We start from the raw sequence: 19,058 nt of genomic DNA on the forward strand, positions 1-19,058 counted from the left end.
CTTGAATCCGGGAGGCAGAGGTTACAGTGAGCTGAGATTGTGTCATTACACTCTAGCCTGGGCAACAAGAGTGAAACTCTATCTCAATACAAAACAAAACAAAACAAAAAACAAACAAACAAGAAAAAAAAAAAAAACTAGCAAACCAAATTCAACAATACTTTAAAGAGATCATGCATCATGACCAAGCAAGGTTTATCCTAGGGATGCAAGAATGGTTCAACATATGCAAATCAATCAGTGTGATACATCATATCAACAGAATAAAGGACAAAAACCATATCATTATTTCAATTGATGCTGAAAAAGCATTAGATAAAATTCAACATCATGATAAAAACCCTTAAAATACTGTGTGTAAAAGGAACATATCTCAAAATAATAAAAGCCATATATGACAAAACCTACAGCTAATATCATAATGAATGTGAAAAAACCTGAAAGTCTTCCTCTGAAATCTGGAACATGACAAAGATGGCTACTTTCTCCACTTTGTTCTACATAGTATTAAAAGTTCTAGCTACAGCAGTCAGAACAGTGAATGAAACGAAGGGCATCCATATTGGAAAGGAAGAAGTTCAATTATCATTGTTTGCAGATGATGTGATTATTTATTGGGGACAACCTGAAGACTCCACCAAAATACTACTAAAACTGATAAACAAATTTAATTAAATTGCAGGATAGAAAATCAACATACAAGAACTAGTAGTATTTCTACAAGTCAATAAAAAAATTTTGAAAAAGAAATAAAAATGTTATCCCATTTACAACAGTCACAAATAAAATTAGATACCTGAGAATGAACAGCCAAATAAGTGAACGATTTCTGTAATGAAAACTATAAACACTGATTAGAGAAACTGAAGAAGATACACGAAAACGTAAAGGTATTCCATGTTTTGGGATTGGAAGAATCAATATTGTTAAAATGTTCATAATACCCAAAGCAGTCTACAGAATTAATGCAATTCTTCTCAAAACATCAATGACAGTCTTCATAGAAACAGAAAAAAAGTCATAGAATTTATATGGAATAACAAAGACTCAAAATAACCAAAGGCGGTCTAAACAAAAAGAATATTACTAGTGGAATCACATTGCCTGACTTCAAATTATACTACAGATCTGTAGTAACCAAAAAAAGCATGGTACTGTTAATAAAACAGATACACAAACCAATAGAACAGAATAGAGAACCAATAAACAAATCCATATACCTACACTGCACTCATTTTCTACAAAAGGGGCAAGAACATACACTGGGAAAACGACAACAGTCTCTTCAATAAATGATGCTGGGAAAAACAGATATCCATAAGCAGAAAAATGAAACTAGACCACTGTCTCTAACCATATACAAAAATCAAATAAAAATGGAGTAAATTCTTAAATATAAGATCTCAAATTGTGAAACGACTGCAAGAATACACTGGGGAAACTCTCCAGGGCAATGGCCTGGGCAAAAATTTCTTGAGTAGTATCCCACAAGAACAAGCAACCAAAGCAAAAATGGACAAATGGGATCACACCAAGTTAAAAAGCTTCTGCACAGCAAAGGAAACAAACAACAATATGAAGAGACAACCCATAGAATGGGACAAAATATTTGCAAATAATACATATGACAAGTGTTTAATAACCAGAATATATAAGGAGCTCAAACAACTCTATAGGGAAAAATGTAATAATCTCATAAAAAGTAAACAAACAATATGAATAGGCATTTCTCAAAAGACATACAAATGGTAAACAAGCATACAAAAAGGTTCTCAATATCACTGGTTATCAGATAAGTGCAAATCAAAACTACTATGAAATATCATCTCATTCCAGTTAAAAGGGCATATATCCAAAAGACAGGCAATTATAAATGCTGGTGAGGTTGTGGAGAAAATGGAACCCTCGTACACTGTTGGTGGGAATGTAAATTAGTACAACCACTATGAGGAACAGTTAGAGGTTCCACAAAAAAAAAAAAAACAAAATAGAGGGACCATATGATCCAGCAATCCCACTGCTGGCTATAAACTCAAAGGAAACCAGCATATATATGGACTCCCATGTTTTTTGCAGCGCTGTTCACAATAGCCAAAATGTGGAAGCACACTAAGTGTTCATCAACAGATGGATGGATAAAAAAAGTAGTAATTGTACACAATGGAATACTATTCAGCCATAAAAAGAATGAGATCCTGTCATTTGCAACAACGTGATTAGAACTAGAGATCATTATGTTAAGTTAAATAAGCCAGGCACAAAAAAGACAAACATCACATGTTTTCACTTATTTTGGTGAAGTAAAGATGAAAACAATTGAACTCATGGAGATACAGAATAGAAGAACCTTTACCAGAGGCTGTGATGAGTAATGGGGGTTAGGGGGTAGAGGTAGACATGGTTGATGCATACAATACATAGAAATAACGAAAAGGAATTAGTATTTGATAGCACAACAGAGTGACTACAGTCAACAATAATTTAATTGTACATTATACAACAACTAAGAGAGTATAATCAGATTGTTTGTAACAAAAAAGATAAATGCTTGAAGAAATAGATACCTTATTTTTCAAAATGTGATGATTACACTTTGCATGTCTGTATTAAAACATCTCAGGTACCCCATAAATATAGACACCTAATATGTATCCACAATAATTTAAAATAAAATTTTAAAAAGTACAGCTCCAACATATTTCCAGGAATCATGAAAGTGACATGCATGCCAGTTGTTGTACAAATGGCTAAGATTGTGCACCTACTCCAGAATGCATTGAGGAGTCTTAGCCTCTTACTGCTGACTGACCTTGAATCTCTGTGCTAGCAGAAAGGGAAGGCTACATCAGAATTGTCAACTAACTGGTAAAGTGTTGAAGGCATTTAACAAAATATACAGAGCCCCTTGATAAGGACTGGGAGACTTATTGGTCCTCTATGTCTAAGATAATTTCTGTCAAATCATTAGATGTCCAGTAAACTGTGTTAGTATTGTCTTCAGTGGCCAGACACAATAAAGAATACAGACTTTTAAAAATGTATTCAGAAAACTCACTAACAAAAACAACAATTACAACAAGCAACAGCAGCAACAAATTATTGGATGAATGAGAATCTCATTTGTAGAGTTGTCAAATTATATTATATAAAATGTGTAGTGTTCAACAACAAAACATTATGAGCCATGCAAATAAACAATAACGCATAACCATTACACAGGGTGCAAAAAACTAAACAGAAACTTTCTCAGTAATTCCAGATATTGGACTTAAGTTGGCAACTACTTTAAATTTGGTATTTTTAATATCTTGAAAAACTAAATGAAGTTATGTCTAAAAAACCAAAGGAAGTTATGAGAGTACTATATCATAAAATATAGAATATCAATAGAAATATAAAATCAAATAGAAATTCTGAAATTAAAAAGTACAATGAAATGAAAATTTTCAATACGGTGGTTTAAGGACAAATTTGAGCAGACAGACAAATGAGTTCACATAAATATAAGTCAGCTGAGCTTATCCAGTATGAGGAAGAGAAAAAATTTTTAAATTGAATAAAAATAAACAGAACCTCAAAGCTCTGTGGAACCTCCTCAAGAATGCTAGCATATGTATAATGAGGGTCACAGAATTATAGGAAAAAGAGAAATAATATTTGAAATAATAATGTTTAAAATCTCCCCAAACTTGATTAGAAACATTAATCTACATATCCAAGAAATTCAGTGAATTTCAATTAAGACAAATTCAAAAAGTTCTACCCTAGATATATCATGATCAACTGTCAAAAGACAGAAAATCTTGAATGCAGCAGTGGAGTAGCAACTTACCACATAAAAGAAACCCTTAATAGAATTTACAAATGAAATATTAGAAAACAAATTGTCCAGAAAACAATGAGATGAAATATTCGAACTGATGAAAAGAAGAAAATATCAAATAAGACTTCTAGATCTAGCATTTTTTCCTTCAAAAATAAAGAAAATCAAGACTATCTATGTTTTATGGATAAGCCTCCATCAAAGAGACGAACACATTAATATGAAGATTAGAAAAAAGAGTATCTATGTGTTTATGTGTAGAGTGACTGTAATTACATTTAGCCATCATTCATTCTTAGGTAGTACTTAGGGGTAGATTACCTAGAGGTAGATTATTGAATGACAATATATATCCTATATTTTAAAGTGCTTATCTCATAGTGTATTATTTTTTTCTTATAACATGGTTGAGAAAATTTTATTTAAAATGATCTCCAAAGTTTGGCTCAGATGAATGATAGTTTTTCCACTCACTGAAGCCAGGAAAATTGGAAGAGGAACATCTTTAAAGTCAGAGTTGGATTCAGTTCTTGACATGATCAGTTTGCTATTCCTGTGAGACACCCAGGTGGATACGTTCAATAAGCAATTGAATGCGGATGTATAGAACTCAAGAGGTTTGGGCTGAATATATAAACTTTGGAGGCATTAGCACATAAATGTTAATTGATGTCGTAGGAAAAAATAAGGTCAAAATGAGCATAGAGTCAGATGAGCCAAAACTCGAGAAAAATAAATCCAATTATTATTGAATAAATCCAATATTAACATAAAATATATGTCTACATGAAACAAAACAGCTGAGTAATCAGAGAGGTAGGACAGTAGGCAACTATTGTTAGAAAAAGAAGGAATAAATAGATTTATATCACTGACCAAAGATGAAGAACTCTAAGATGCTTCATAAGTCTCTAACATAGGCAATATTTTGTTATATAAAGGCATACTGGTATGATTCCCTGAGATATGGTATAATCTCTTAATCTGTACAGTGTTGCTGGAACAGAATACCGTAGGGTGAGTGTTTTGAAAAAAGAAAAAATGTTTATTTAGCTCATGATTCTGCCGACTGAGAAGTTCAAGAAGCATGGTGTCAGCATCTGTTCAGCTTCTGGTTGTCTTTCATTCTCTGTCACAACATGGCAGAAGGTCAAACAGGAAGCAGACATGTGCAGAAAAGCAAAACCTGAGAGATATCTTGACTTTATAACAATCCACTCTCATGAGAAATAATGCATTCCTGTGAAAACTAATCCAGTCTTGCTAGAGTGAGAACTTACTCGGTACCATGAAAATGGCACCAAGCCATTTATGAAGGATCTGCATTCACCTGACACCTGCCATTAGGTCCCACCTCCCAATACTGTTTCATTGAGATCAAATTTCAACACGATTTTTTTGGGGACAAACCATATCCAACCATAGCAAGGTGAAATAATTTTGTCAAAATAATTCTTGTTCATTTCTGGACTTACTGAAGTATATAATAGCTTTTTCTGAGACCACAGAGGGGGAATAATGAAAAAGATGTTGATGAGGTATTCAGTTGTTTCTTGTATAGCGAAGCTTACATTTTGAATACACTTAACTTCAAGGGAAACGATAGTATAGATAACACTGTTGTCTTCTTCCACAGGTGTATGAAGCATCTGATACCTTTGCCTTGTGGCAGGGAGGAAAGTCAGGTAATCTAATCTCTTATGCAATTTTTCTTAACTCCTTAAGGTATCACTTGATTTATTCTGAGTCTCCCAAGTATATTATTTTTTCCATGACATTCATAATATTTGATGATAATGTAGCATTCTAGCATTCTTGTTCTTTAAATTTTTATCTTACTTATACTATTTTTCATTGGCTAAAGTTACTGCATGCCCTCTCCTTGGCTTACATTTAAAAAGATTTATTATGATTTATTCTGCAGGGAGTTCTGCTGCTATGAAGTAGGCCCTAAGCGTTCTCTAGTGGGCCATTAATTTGTCAAATGCTCCTGTATTTTTCCAAAAGCCATTTTTTTTCCTTTATAACTAAAATAAGAAGTTAGAATATGCACTATACTGTCTATCAGGCTTCCTTTTATCTGGCTATTAGAATAGAGATGATAGTAGCCTGAAAGCCCTAAATAAATTATATTTAATGATTTATTTTATCAAAGAAACTTCCCTCCATGCCAACAAAAGAAACATGAGTTATATTCATACTTACATGTGTGCTCTGCCGATTTGAGTGTACCTTTAATTAGCTTTATAGTTTTAAAAAATAAGAGCAGTGTAAGTCTGTGTGTATTTGCTGAAAGACCTATTCAAGGAACTGTTCATGTAGGTTCTGGTTCATCTAAAAGTCACCTAGTGTCTTTCCATTTTTATATATCCATTTTATATATCTAGCTCCACTGTCTTGTTAAAAACAATAATGACCTTTGAGCCCTTGCAAGGCTCTAAATCAGCAATTCCATTATGGTTGTTTAACTTCAAAGGTATAGAATTAAACTAATATTTAAACTGTTTTTCAACAAGGGTTAAAAGAATTGTTTAACTCTCCTTTAAACATGTTCATTTATAACCCCAATTTCCTTATTACACTGGTCAATTTCAGACACTGAATCTCATTATAACTTCTAGTGTCAGGGACATATCTTTGTAATAAGGGAATATGTTCTCACACACCATTATGTGCACATGAGCAATACATTGACCTGTAACATAACTGAATATATGGTATAACAGAAAGCTTTCAAACAAAACTTAATAAAATTCCTCAACATAAAATATCAATTCTGTTTTAGATCTGTCATATGATTGCTTTATGAAGTGAATAATTTAAATAATGTGTTTATCTGCCACAACCCCTAATTCAGAACAGTTATGTACTTGAGGACGAAGAAAACAGAACAATATAAAACAGACCTCATGACAGGAGGACAGAGAGTACTGAAAATAAATGAGCCATGCTAAGCCCAGTGATATTCATCTACAACAGAAAATGTTAGTAGCTAACAGTTGTGATTTGAACTTAGCATTGATTTTCATTTCTTTGCTATAAATTGGCCACATGCTATTAGTAGCAGGCCAACCTGGTTGCTACAATATTCTTCTCCATGGCATATAAATTATAGGCTTTAAAGCAAAAAATGCTTGAGTAGCACGGGAAGGTTATACTGTTCTGTTTGTGTTGAATAACTGAACTTTCTAAGACCATTAAGTACCTTCTAGTTAAACTTGGTGAGAACAATGAACACAATGTTGCAAATTCTTTTTTATTAGTTAACCATACTTTGTGTACTAATAAATATTGAATGATAGTGTCATTACAGAAATTTTGGGTTGACTCTACTAGATAATGGAGTCTTAATAATAATATTCACTTTACTCCAGCTTTTTCACTGAACTAGAAACAGAAGGCATCAGAAGCACTCTCAAAAGTTTTATTATACTCCCAAGATAGTGAGAACATGGTATCCAACAGGAAGTGTTTCAGTCCTTGCCCTCATTCTTCCCTCCTTATGCAGCCCCCAGTGTCTATCATTCTCATCTTTATGTTCATATAAACTCGTGATTTAGCTCTTACTTATAAGTGAGAACATACAATATTTGCTTTTCTATTCCTGCATTAGTTTGCTTAGGATAATGGCCACCAGCTACATCCATGATGCTGCAAAGGACATGATCTTGTTCTTTATTGCTCTGTGGTATTTCATGGTGTATATGTATCACATTATCTTTATCCAATCCATCACCGATGTGTATCTAGGTTGATTACATGTCATTGCTATTGTGAATAGTGCTGCAATGAAGAAACAAGTTCATGAACCTTTTTGGTAGAATTATTCATTGTCCTTTGTGTACATACCCAGTAATACGATTCCTGGGTTGAATGATAGCTCTGTTTTGAGTTCTTTGAGGAATCACCATACCACTTTCCACAGTGGCTAAACTACTTTACATTCCCACTCACAGAATATAAGCATTCCGTTTCTCTACGACCTCGCCAATATCTGTTACTTTTTTTACATGCTAATAGTAGCCATTCTGATTGATGTGCAATGGTAACCCACTGTAGTTTTGATTTGTGTTTCTCTGATAATTAGTAACATTGAGCATTTTTCATGTGTTTCTTGGCTGCTTGTACGTCTTCTATGGAGAAGCATCTATTCATGTCTTTTGCCCACTTTTTAATGGTATTACTTTTTTTCTCGATGATTCATTTAGGTTCTGTATAGATTCTGGATATCAGTCCTTTGTTGGATGAATAGTTTTCAAATATTTTCTACCATTCTGTAGGTTGTTTACTTTTTTGAGAGTTTTATATTTTGTGCAGGATCTCTTTAGTTTATTTAGGTCTCATTTGTCTATTTTTTATTTTGTTGAATATCCCTTTGGGACTCACATAAATTATTTGTCAAGGCAAATGTCTAGGTTTTTTGTTTAGAATTTTTCCTAGGTTTTTATTCAGAATTTTTATAGTGTAAAGACTTTATTTAAGTCTTTAATACATCTTAATTAATGTTTTATATATACTGAAAGGTAGAGGTCCAGTTTCATTTTTCTGCATTTGGTTCGCCAGTTTTCCCAGCATATTTTATTGGATAGTTTATTGAAATGTTTATTTTTGTGGACTTTGTTGAAGATGAGTTAGTTATAGTTGTGTAGCTTTATCTCAGAGGTCTCTATTCTGTTCACTTGTATGTGTCTATATTTGTACCAATACCATAATGTTTCGGTTACTGTATCCTTGAAGTATAATTCAAAGTCAGGTAATGTGATGCCTCCAGCTTTTTTCTTTTTATGCAGATTGCTTTGGCAATTTGGACACTTTTTCAATGTCTTATTTTTAATTTTTGTGGGTACATAATAGGGGTATGTATTTGTGGTGTATATGGGATATTTTGAAACAGGCATACAATGGGTAACAATTACATCAGGGTAAATGAAATATCCATTTCCTCAAGCTTTAATCCTTTGCATTACAATGGAAATATACTATTTTAGTTACTTTAAAATGTACAACAAAATTATTATTGAATATAGTCACCCTGTTGGACTATCAAATGCTAGATCTTATTCATTCTTTCTAACTAATTTTTTGGTAGCCATAAATCATCCTCTCTTGCTCCCCACCTCACCCACCACTACCCTTCCTGGCCTTGAAGGGAAGGAACCAGTCCTGGCAGGATTCATCACCTCTGACTAAAGAGCCCTGGAACTCTTTTTCAATTACATATAAATTTTAAAAGTTTTTTTTTTTTTAAATCTGTGAAAATGAAATTGGTAGGTTCATTGAATCTGTAGATTGCTTCAGGCTGTATGAATATTTTAACGATATTGATTCTTCTAAGTCATGAATATGGGATGGTTTTCTATTTATTTTTTCATCTCTGATTTCTTTAAGCTGAGTTTTTTAGTTCTCCTCATAGAGATCTTTCACCTCCATTGTTAAATATATTCCTAGGTATTTTATAATTTTTATGTCTATTGTAAATAAGATTTAGTTCTTCATTTGGTTAGCAGTCGAAATGTTATTGGTGTATAGAAATCCAAATTCTTTTTGTAAATTGATTTTGCATCTAGAAATTTGCTGAAGTCATTTATCAGATCTAGGAGTCTTTTGGTGGAATCTTCAGGGTTTTCTAGGTAAAGAGTTGTATCATCAGTAAAAACAGATAATTTGACTTACTCTTTTACTATTTGGATGTATTTTATTTCTTTATCTTGCTTGATTGGTCTGGCTAGAACTTCCATTACTATGTTGAAAAAGAGTGGTGAGAGTAGAAATTCTTGTCTTAGTAGAGTTCTTAAAGACCGTTTTTCCAGCTTTTGCCTATTTAGTATGATGTTGACTGCAGGTCTGTCATAAATGGCACTTACTATTTTGAGGTATGTTCCTTTAATGCCTAGTTTGTTGAGGGTTTTGATCATGCAGGCAGGTTAGGGTTTATCAAAAGCTTTTTCTGCATCTATTGATATGATCCTAGGTCTTTTGTTTATCTGGTGAATCACATTCATTGATTTATATATGTTGAACTATCTTTGCATCTCAACAATAAAGTCCACTTAGTTGTAGTGAATTAACTATCTGATGTGTTGACAGATTTGATTTGCTAGCATTTTTTTGAGGATTTTCACATGTATAATCATCAAGGATACTGGCCTGTAGTTTTCCATTTTTGTTGTGTCTCTGCCAGATTTTAGTATCAAGATCATACTGCTTTCACAGAATGAGGGAGGGAGAATTTCCTCCTCCTTGAATTTTTGAATAGTTTCAGTAAGATTGTAACAGCTTATATTGTATAAGCTTATATCGTATATTATATTGTATACAGCTTATATTGTATGTCTGATAGAATTTAGTTGTGAATCCATCTGGTCCAACACTTTTGGTGATAGGTAAGTTTTTATTACTGATTCAATTTCATTACTCTTTATTGATATATTTAGGATATCTGTTCATGTCTGGTTCAATATTGGGAGGTTTTCTTTTTTCCCAGGATTGTATCGATTTCCTCTAGATTTTCTGATTTGTATGCATAGAGAAATTCATAGTAGTCTGAAGTCTTATGCATTTCCGCAGGATCTATTGTGATATAATCTTTGTTATAGCTGATTGTGCTTATTTGGATTTTCTCTCTTTTTTACTTTGTTAATTTAGCTAACAGTGTATCAATTTTGTTTATTATTTCAAAAAGAAACACATTTATGTTTCAGTGATCCCCTGTATGATTCTGGGGGGTCTCGGTTTTACTTAATTCAGCTCTAACTTAGTTATTTATTTTCTTTTGTTAGTGTTGGGGGATTTTTTGTTCTTGTTTGTCTAGTTCCTTGAGGTGCAATGTTAGGTTATTAATCTGAGATCTGTCTTCTTGGTGTAGGCATTCAGTGCTATAAAATTTCTTATTAATACTACTTTTGCTGTATTCCAGAGGTTTTGGTATGTCATGTCTTTATTTTTTTGTGTATTTAAAATAACTTTTTCATATCTGTCTTAATTTCATTGTTTACCCAAAAGTCATTCAGGAGTAAGTTTTTTGGTTTTAATGTATTTGTGTGGTTTTGAGAGTTCCTCTTAATATTGATTCATATTTTTATTCCATTATGGTGTGAAAATATGTCTGGTGTGATTTTGATTTTTTGAATTTTTTGAGACTTTTTTTGTGACTGAACACATGGTCAGTCTTCAAGTATAGTCCATGTGCAGATGAGGAGAAGGTATATTCTTTGTTTGTTAGGTGAAATATTATGGAGATGTCTTTTAGGTACAATTAGTCAAGTGTTGAATTTAAGTCCAGCGTTTTTTGTTAGTTTTCTGCCTCAGTGATTTGGCTAATGCTGTCAGTGGGACGTTGAAGTCCTCCACTTTAATTGTGTGGCTGTTAAAATTCTTATGTCTAGAAGTAATTAGTTTCATAAATCTGGATGCTCCAATCTTAGGTGTATACATCTTTAGAAGAGTTAAATCTTCTTATTGAATTAATCCATTTGTTATTATGTAATGCCCTTCTTTGTCCTTTTTTAATGTTGTTGGTTTAAACTTTATTTTATCTAATGCAAGAATAGTGACTCTTGCTCTCTTTGTTTTCCTTTGCAAAATAGATCTCTCCCCATTCCTTTACTTTGAGCTTATGAGTGTCATTACATGAGAGACGGGTCTCTTATACAAAGAAAAAAGATGGGTCTTGTTTTTATTTTTTTTAAATCTAATTTGCCACTCCATGTCTTCTATATGGGGCATTTAGGCCATTTTTGTTCAAGGTTAATATTGATATGTGAGGTTTTATTCCTGTCATATTGTTGTTAGCAAGTTGTTTTGTAGTCTTGATTGTGTATTTGCATTATAAGGTCTGTGGGCTATGTGCTTGTGTGTTTTGGGATAGTAAGTATTGATCTTTTGTTACCATGGCTAGAAATCACTTACGCATCTCTTGTAGGCGCAGTCTGGTGGTGATGAATTCCCTTAGAGATATATTGTCTACGAAAGACTATTTCTCCTTTGTTTATGAAGCTTAGTTTGATAGGATATGAAATTCTTGGCTAGCATTTCTTTACTTTACCAAGGCTAAAAATGGACCCCCAATCTTTTCTGGCTCATAAGGTTTCTGCTGAAAATTCTGCTGTTAGTTTGATGGGTTTCCCTTTACAGTTATTATAGATGCCTTTAAGATTTACTTTCTTTTACACTGATAGTCTGACATCTGTGTGCCTTGAGGATGATCATCTTGTACCAAATCTCAAAAGAGAGTTTTCTGTATTTCTTCTGCAAATACATTTTCTAAGTTGCTTACTTTCTCTCTTTCTCTCTCAAGAATGCCAGTAAGTCATATATTTGGTGGCTTTACACAATTACATATTTCTTAAAGCCTTTGTTGATTTTTATAAATTCTCTTTTCTTTCTTTTTGTCTGACTGGTTTGATTTGAATGACTATTTTTAAGCTCTAAAATTCTTTCTTCTGCTTAATTTAGTCTGTTGCTAAGGCTTCCATGTGTATTTTGAAATTCTTATAGTGATATTTTCAATTCCAGCATTCTTTTTGGTTCTTTATTAATACAGTTATCCTATCTTTCAAATCTTGGACTATTTTTCTGTTTATTTTGTGTTAGATTGGAACTTTCCCTTAGGTCTCATTGAGTTTTTCTGTCCACTAAATTGTGAATTCTATATCTGTCATTTCCCTGCTGTACCACAGTCTCTGTACAGGAATAGTGGTGTGGCTCAGGCTGCTCATCCCAATGAGCAGTCACTCCCAATTTGTGCAGATATGCCTGGGTGTGAAGCAAAGATGGCACACACACACACACATGCTAGTATCTCTAAACAGGAAGGGTGAGGAAATTTAAGTTGCTAGTCCAAGGAAGCAGTGCTCCAAATGCCTGGAGTTATGACTGGTATGGAGTGGAAAGGGTCTCAATACAGAAAGGTCTCTGCTCAGGAAGGGTGGGGGGGCTCAGGCTGCTAACTTGTGATTGGGCGCTTCAAATGCCTGAAGAAATGCCTGGGGGTGAAGCAGAGAGTGGCCCGCTGTGCCACAATCTCAAGAGAGGAAGCTAAGGCACCCAGGAATGACACATGCAGATGGTTTCCAAATTGCCAAACTGGCTCTGGCTGCAAGTCTCACTGTCCAGGAGAAACCACGGCTGCAGAAACTCTCATTTGACTCCAGACTTGTAATGGAAGAGAGAACAATTCCAGCACCTACCATGGGGGTGCTTTCCACACTTGTCATTCAATTCTGGCTTTGGAAGCCCTTACACAACTCGAGAGCATGCATTCCAATCTGTAGCTTGAGACGGAAATGTCTGCATGGCCACACTGATGGGTCACTGAAGAATGACTGACTTTGTAAAAGCCTGGATTGAAAATTGTTTCCTCAGCTTGGTCTCAGGACTGGGAAAATGCCGGCAACTTTGTCTGTTTTCTTGACCTCTCAGAGTCTCCAAGCCTCTCCCAAAATTAGCTCCAGGGTTTAGAAGAAACAAAATGCTCTCCCTTGGCCTTAGCTTCATGTATCCCTTAGTGGAAAGAAGAGTCCCCATGGGCAACTCTCTTCCCCTGTCATATATTAGAGCTTCGCTCTTTTGATCAGCCAAATTCCATCATGGGTGCTGTTTGCTCACTTACATTTCCCTGGGATCTGGGATGTCCTTCACTATTCCAGTGGATTCCCATTTTCCTTCTTGAATTAAAGCTCACAGAGTTGATCTTCATGCACTACTTTTCCATTTCTAAGTGACCGATATTTGCTAAAAGCCTCTAATCTGCCATCTTGGAAGAAAAAATATTCATACAAGTCTTGATAGAAGGTTCATTTTATGTTTTTTTTTTTGTTTTAATCAGTAGAAAGGAGTTCAGAAAAAGCATTATCCTGTTGTCAGTGTAAGTCACTTGATATATTTTATATAATGATACAATCAATAGCAAGGTTTAAGGGTAACAAAATTGATATCTAAAAGTATTAAGTGATTATAAAATGTTTTAAATGATGAAAATAATATTTTTAAAGTTTTGAAATAAAATCCTAAATGGGTTTCTAGAAACTCCCTTATTTATCATTTAGGGTAAAGCAATGAATGGGCAATACAAATTCAGTATTTGGCAGAAAGTGCTTATTTGTTGCAGTGCTTCTGAGGCATTACCAAATAACCTGAGTAAAGTTTAAGAATCACTGGTTAAAAAGGTACATTTCTACTATAATTATGTTTAGGTTGTATAGTTTTGTTTTTATAATAAGGTTAAGTTATAATCAGTACTTTGACAACATGTATAAAAACAGATATTTTAGCTCTCTTCTTTAACACTGGTATTTCTCATTTTTAAAGTCCTTTTTATTTTTTAGAATCAAGTAGTACATGTAACTGTGTCCTGATTGCTGACATAACGTATCACTAGTAAATTAGATATAATTACATGCTAATATAGTAGGCAATTTTCAATCTACTTTTATTTCTGTCAGCCCAGATATATGTAAATTTGAATGATTACATTTTTGCTATTTCGTCTTTAAAAAATATTATAGCAGAAAGAGCTAAGATAACATTGTATGATGCTTACTATTTATCAAGGTGTTTTTTAAGCACTCAATACTTCCAACCCTGTGAGTTTGGAACTGTTGTTTTCTCCATTTTATTGATGGATAAAGTGAGGGACAAGGAGGTTCAGTGATTTCCCCTAAGCGGTGGAATGGAACCCAGACAGTCTGGCTTCAGAGACAGTATGCTTATCTGCTAGGTTACATTCTGTCAGGAACAACTACTTTATAGCTTCAGATTAATCTCATCACCTTCCAGAGCTTAAATAGTTAAGATTCTGTTAGGGTGTTCTCCCTCCACCCAGAAGTCCTCCTTTGCCTTCCTCAATCTACCACTTCTTCTCTGATCCTATAAAATATGTATATCTCTGCCATTGCATGCATCCTTATGTGTTAGAACTGTCTATTTAGTTGTCTGTATTATTATAGACTGTGAGATGTTTGAGGACAGAAACCATGTCTTACTTATATTTTTATCACTAGGGTTAACTTAGCAGGAGTCTGTTGTTTTGTACATACTTAATGTTTGGTGAACTAAGCTGAACTGAACACAAGTCATATGTAATGGAGGATTACTATAACCCCACCCAATGTATAAAACAATGATTAACTGCTTATTATATGCAAGGCACTGTACTTTACATTTAATATACATATTATTACATTTTGTTATTAAAAATATACTTGAGAGGCAAATATTACTATCATCATTTTATTCATGAAGAGACTGAGACTCAGATAGTTAAGTGACTTGCCCAAGGTCACTGCTATTATTAAGTGACAGAGTCAGGCTTCAAACCCTAGTCTATGAGGCTTAGAAAGCCTATGCTCTTTATCAACCTGTTACGTTAATTCCAAGATGTACTTTTAAGATGAATTCTTCTGCGACCCCTGATCTTACATTTGTGAAAATTCAAGGTACTATTCAAACTTCTGGATACCACATACCACCTTAACAAGCAAGAAATTGAGACTAAGTTTGGGCCTGGAGGCTCAGGCCTGTAATCCTAGCACTTTGGGAGGCTGAGATGAATGGATTGCTTGAGCTCAAGACTTAGAGACGAGCCTGGGCAGCATAGTGAGACCCTGTCTCTACCACCAAAGAAAAAAATTCAGCCAAGTGTGATGGCACATGCATGTAATCCCAGCTACATGGTAGACTGAGGTAAGAGAATCTCTTAAGTCCCGGAGGTGGAGGTTACACGTGAGTTGAGATTGCACCACTGCACTCCAGCCTCCATGAAAGAGGGAGACTCTGTCTAAAAAGGAGAAGAAGAAATTAAGACTAGTCAGAGAATCAGATAATTTTAGATAGTGGAGGCAAGTCAGAGAGACAGAAATATTTAAGTCAGGAAGACACTGAATATATAGACATTCAAAACTGTAAAACATGCTTGTTGGTTTTTTCTCTCTAGTTTTTGTCTCTAAAATCACTGCAATTTATAAGTAGAATGTATTTATCTATGTTAAGGATTGGAAAGGTTGTATTCCATTCACAGTAAAGTAAATGGGAAAAAAAATCATTTACCCCAAATGTGGGTTGACTTAAAGAGAAAGGGGGAACATACATTGTGTTTGATATTCAGTGAGAAACATGAGTGCAATGGAAAATTTGAACTACATTTTCTTCAAACTAGTGCTAAGAAAAAAACTGTATTTAAAATCTGATAAAATATTTGTATGCACATAAACTCCATGTGCATACGTTGTACACAGATTTTATATATGTACAAACAATGCTATACAGACAAATATTACTGTTATGAAAGATGAAAACTAATGTTAGACTCCTAGAAGAAAATTTATGCAAGTGAAGTTCACTTGGTTAGAGGTTGTCAAATATTTAACACCATTTTAACTAAATTTTATATAACACAGGAGGAACAGGGGAAAGAAAAATCACATTCTTAGTAAAACTTCAAGAGTCAATAAACTTTCTCTAAATACAATAGATTTTCAGTGACAAATTTTGTAATGAGGTGCCTTTTCAGTTTAAAGCTAAAGAGCTATTATGAAATATAGTGCTTATGACAAGATCTAAGCCTGTATATATCTGTTATAGGTTCCTCAGGAGACTGAACAGGGACTTATATTTTGGAATAAGATAAGATAATTACCAGTTGATGTTAGAAACTGTTTAAGTGAAATTTCATGACAAGAAATCCTTGATGGTTTGACATGGCTTCATTTACATCAGAATAATAAGATTGCTGTACATTTCTTGAAACAATTCCTTACAAGCAATGATGATGAGCAGAGAAAAAGAAAATAAAACAAGGCAATTTTTTTTACTTAGAAGTCATTTCAGAGACTCATTTTGACCTACTTTTTCTTAGATAACACCACATGGTAGTCTTCCTCATAAAAAGTTTTAGAAAATATTGAAATTTGGAAGAAGAAATGGTGACTACATTATATTCTTAGTTCTTCAGTAAGTTCAGGATCAAAAGAAGACTGCATTCAAATAGAATGAGAAGAATCTGTGCAATGCATTTCTCTCACAATTATACGAATGTATTGATTAATTTAAAAATGAAGTTCTAAGGCAATATAAAATTATTTAATCTCTAATTTTATAAATCAGCATACGTTGGAAGACTATTCACATTAATATGTGATAACAGGCATTGTTATGTTTTGACATTCACCCCTACATGAGTTGTAGCTATGTATGATGCAAAGACATGTCTGGTTGCCAGGTAGCTTGTATTATTCCTCCGTAAAGGTTTTACATGCCAGTTTCGTTACTTCAGCCTTCAAGGGGCACAAGGAAGCTATCTTATAAGCAGTGCCTAAAGATCCAGAAAATATACTCTCTCTATATGAATACTACTATTAGTAGAGATGAAGTGTAGACTTTATCATATTAGTCTGGTTATCTGGCTCCCAGTAGATATTTCATAAATGTTTGTTGAATGAATTAAACTCAAATAATTTCATTAAAAAGGAGATCTTTCATTCCCAATGTTATTTCTAAACCTTTTCAACTTCTGGGGTTGAAATAAGACAACTGAGCTGGATGTTCTTGCAGAACAGTAAAGTATATCAGTCTGTTCTCGCATGCTATAGGAGAAAAAAAAAAAAAAAAAAAACGAGGCCGGATGCGGTGTGGTGGCTCATGCCTGTAATTCCAGCACTTTGGGAGGCTTAGACAGGCGGATAACCTGAGGTGGAGAGTTCGAGACCAGCCTGACCAACATGGAGAAACCCCATTCGTACTAAAAATATAAAATTAGCCAGGCGTGGTGGCACATGCCTGTAATCTTAGCTACTCGGGAGGCTGAGGGAGGAGAATAGCTTGAACCCGGGAAGCGGAGGTTGCAGTGAGCTGACATAGTGCCATTGCACTCCAGCCTGGGCAACAAGAGCAAAACTCTATGTCAAAAATAAATAAATAAATAAATAAATAAATAAATAAATAAATAGGGTAATTTATAAAGAAAAGAGGTTTTATTGGCTTATGGTTCTGCAGGCTGTACAGAAAGCACGGCTGGAGAGGCTTCAGGAAACTTACAATCACGGCAGAAGGGGAAGCAAGCACATTTTCACATGGCCAACAGGAGAGGGAGAGAGCAAAGGGAGAAGTGTTATAAACTTTTAAAAACCAGATCTTATGAGAACTCACTCTATCATGAGAACAATAAGGGAGAAGTCTGCCCCCATGATCAAATCACCTCCTAACAGGACCCTCCTCCAATATTATGGATTACAGTTTGACATGAGATTTGGGCAGGGACACAAATCCAAACTATATTAGTGTCATATATTAAAGATGCTTAGTTTTTTAAACTAAATTTTGATTATTGTGTCCTGCAACTTCACTGAATTAGTTTGTCAATTATAACCATTGGCAGGGGGGTCTTTATTGTTTTGTATGTATAAGACGTTATCAGCAAACAGACAATTTCACTTCTTCCTTTCCTATTAGAATGCACTTATTTCCTTTTCTTGTCTAATTGCCTAGGAATTCCAGTACTATGTTAAAAAGAATTGGTGAGCATTGGTATCCACATACAAAAATCAGTAGTGTTTCTATCTGTTAACTATGAACTATCTTAAAAAGAAATTAAGAAAACAGTCTCATTTATAATAGCATCCAGTAAAGTAAGATACTTAGGGTGAAAGTAACCAAAGAAGTGAAAGATCTATACATTGGAAAGAATAAAATATTGATTAAACAAATTAAAGATGACATACATAAATAGAAAGCTATTCCATAGTCATGGACTGGAAGAATTTCTATTGTTAAAGTGGCCATAATAACCAAATCTACAGATTCAATGCAATCTCTATCAAAATTTGATGTCATTTTTCATAGAAATATTGAAAAATGTTAATTTTTTTACAGAAGTTTAAAAGACCCCAGATAGTCAAAGCAATCTTGACCAAAAAAGATAAAGCTGGAGGCAACACACTACTGGATTTCAAAATTTATTGCAAAGCTGTAGCAATTAAAACAGCATGGTACTGGCATAAAAACAGACACATTAATCAATGGAATAGGATAAAGAGCTCAGAAATAAATCCACACATCTACAGTCAATTGTTTTGCAACAAAGTTACCAAGAACACCCAATAAGAAAAGGACAGTCTCTTCAATAAATGATGTTAAAACAACTGGATACCCACATGTTGAAAAATGAAAATTGATGTTTCTCTCACTCCTTATAAAAGAATCAACTCAAAATGGTTGATTAAATCAACCATTTCAGATCTTA

Source organism: Piliocolobus tephrosceles, chromosome 12 (assembly GCF_002776525.5).
Source record: "Piliocolobus tephrosceles isolate RC106 chromosome 12, ASM277652v3, whole genome shotgun sequence".
In the NCBI taxonomy this organism is placed as follows: Eukaryota; Metazoa; Chordata; class Mammalia; order Primates; family Cercopithecidae; genus Piliocolobus; species Piliocolobus tephrosceles.